Source organism: Dama dama, unplaced genomic scaffold (genome assembly GCF_033118175.1).
Source record: "Dama dama isolate Ldn47 unplaced genomic scaffold, ASM3311817v1 ptg000093l, whole genome shotgun sequence".
Classification (NCBI taxonomy): domain Eukaryota; kingdom Metazoa; phylum Chordata; class Mammalia; order Artiodactyla; family Cervidae; genus Dama; species Dama dama.
This window is the reverse complement of record NW_026870908.1, coordinates 6,384,545-6,387,686: the sequence shown is the minus strand read 5'-3', so window position 1 is coordinate 6,387,686 and position 3,142 is coordinate 6,384,545.

Below are 3,142 nucleotides of genomic sequence, written 5' to 3'. Positions count from 1 at the left end.
AACACCGTTTCATGCTCCTCCTATTTTTCAGACCGTTTCATGCTCCTCAAATTTTTGACACCTTTTGAAGCTCTTCATATTTTTCACACCTTTTCAGGCTCTTCATGTTTTTGAACACCGTTACATTCTCCTCCTATTTTTCAGAACGTTTCATGCTCCTCTTATTTTTCACAGCTTTTCAGGCTCTTCATGTTTTTCAACACCATTTCATTCTCCTCCTATTTTTCAGACCGTTTCAAGCTCCTCCTAATTTTCTGACCATTTCATGCTTCTCATATTTTTGACACCTTTTGAAGCTCTTCATATTTTTCACACGTTTACAGGCTCTTCAAGTTTTTGGGCACCGCTTCATACTTCTCCTATTTTTCATACCGTTTCATGCTAATCCTATTTTTGAAACCTTTTGAAGCTCTTCATATTTTTCACACCTTTTCAGGCTCTTCATGTTTTTCAACACCGCTTCATGCTCCTCCTATTTTTCAGACCGTTTCATGCTCCTCCTATTTTTCAGACCGTTTCATGCTCCTCATAATTTTGACACCTTTTGAAGCTCTTCATATTTTTCACAGCTTTTCAGGCTCTTCATGTTTTTCAACACCACTTCATGTTCCTCCTATTTGTCAAACCGTTTCATGGTCATCTCATTTTTGACACTTTTTGAAGCTCTTCAGATTTTTCACACCTTTTGAATGTCTTCATATTTTTCACACGGTTTCATTTTCTTCATGTTTTTCAACACCGCTTCATGCTCCTCCTATTTTTCAGACTGTTTCATGCTCCTCATATTTTTTCACCTTTTAAGGTCTTCATATTTTTCACACCTTTTCAGGGTCTTCATGTTTTTGAACACCGTTTCATGCTCTTCCTATTTTTCAGAACGTTTCATGCTCCTCTTATTTTTCACACTTTTTCAGGCTCTTCATGTTTTTCTACAGCATTTCATGCTCCTCCTATTTTTCAGACCGTTTCATGCTCCTCAAATTCTTTACACACTTTGAAGCACTTCATATTTTTCACAACTTTTCATGCCCTTCATCTTTTAAAAAACCGCTTCATGCTCCTCCTATTTTTCAGACCGTTAAATACTCCTCATATTTTTGACACCTTTTGAATCTCTTCATATATTTCACAGCTTTTCATGATTTCATGTTTTTCAACAACGCTTCATGCTGCTCCTATTTTCATTCCGTTTCATGTTTCTCATATCTTTGACACCTTTTGAAGATCTTCATATTTTTCACACCTTTTCATGCTCTTCATCTTTTTCAAAACAGTTTCATTCTCATCCTAATTTTCAGACTGTATCATGCTCCTCATATTTTTGACAAGTTTTGAAGCTCTTCATATTTTTCACACCTTTACAGGCTCTTCATGTTTTTAAACACCGCTTCAAGCTCCTCCTATTTTTCAGACCGTTTCATACTCCTCTAATTTTTGACACCTTTTGAACCTCTTCATATTTTTCACACCTTTTCAGGCTCTTCATGTTTTTCAACACTGCTTCATGCTCCTCCTATTTTTCAAACCGTTTAATCCTCCTCATGTATTTCACACCTTTTGAAGCTCTTCATATTTTTCACACCTTTTCAGGCTCTTAATGTTTTTGAACACCATATCATGCTCCTTCTTTTTGGAGACCGTTTCATTCTCCTCATATTTTGGACACCTTTTGAAGCACTTCATATATTTCACACCTTTTCAGGCTCTTCATTTTTTTCAACACCACTTCATGCTCCTCATATTTTTCAGACCGTTTCATGCTCATCTCATTTTGACACCTTTTGAAGCTCTTCCTATTTTTCACACCTTTTGAAGCTCTTCATATTTTTCACACGTTTTCAGGCTCTTCATGTTTTTCAACACCGCTTCAAGCTCCTCCTATTTTTCAGACTGTTTCATGCTCCTCATATTTTTGACACCTTTTGAAGCTCTTCATATTTTTCACACCTTTTGAAGCTCTTCATATTTTTCAAACGTTTTCAGGCTCGTAAGGTTTTTCAACACCGCTTCATGCTGATTCTATTTTTCAGACCGTTTCATGCTCCTCATATTTTGACACGTTTTGAATCTCTTCATATTTTTCACACTTTTTCAGGCTCTTCATGTTTTTCAACACCGTTTCATGCTCCTCCTATATTTCAGACCGTTTCATGCTCCTCATATTTTTCACACCTTTTGAATCTCTTCATATTTTTCACACCTTTTCAGGCTCTTCATGTTTTTGATCACCGTTTCATGATCCTCCTATTTTTCAGACCGTTTCATGCTTTTCATATTTTTGACACCTTTTGAAGCTCTTCATATTTTTCACACCTTTTCAGGTTCTTCATGTTTTTCAACACCGCTTCATGCTCCTCCTATTTTTCAGACCGTTTCTTGCTCCTCATGTATTTCACACCTTTTGAAGCTCTTCATATTTTTCACACCTTTTCAGTCTCTTTATGTTTTTCCACAGAACTTCATGCATCTCATATTTTTCAGACCGTTTCATGCTCCTCATGTATTTCACACCTTTTGTAGCTCTTCATATTTTTCACAACTTTTCAGGCTCTTCATGTTTTTGATCACCGTTTCATGCTCCTCCTATTTTTCAGACCGTTTCATGCTCCTCATATTTTTGACACCTTTTGAAGCTCTTCATATTTTTCACACCTTTTGAAGTTCTTCATATTTTTCACACGGTTTCAGGCTCTTCAAGATTCTCAACACCGCTTCATGCTCCTCCTATTTTTCAGACCGTTTAATCCTCCTCATGTATTTCACACCTTTTGAAGCTCTTCATATTTTTCACAACTTTTCACGCTCTTCATGTTTTGAACACCACTTCATTCTCCTTCTATTTTTCAGAGAGTTTCAAGCTCCTCATGTATTTCACACCTTTTGAAGCTCTTCGTATTTTTCACACCTTTTCAGTCTCTTCATGTTTTTCCACAGAACTTCATGCATCTCATATTTTTCAGACCGTTTCATGCTCCTCATGTATTTCACACCTTTTGAAGCTCTTCATATTTTTCACACCTTTTCAGGCTCTTCATGTTTTTGATCACCGTTTCATGCTCCTCCTATTTTTCAGACCGTTTCATGCTCCTCATATTTTTGACACCTTTTGAAGCTCTTCATATCTTTCAAATCTTTTCAGGCT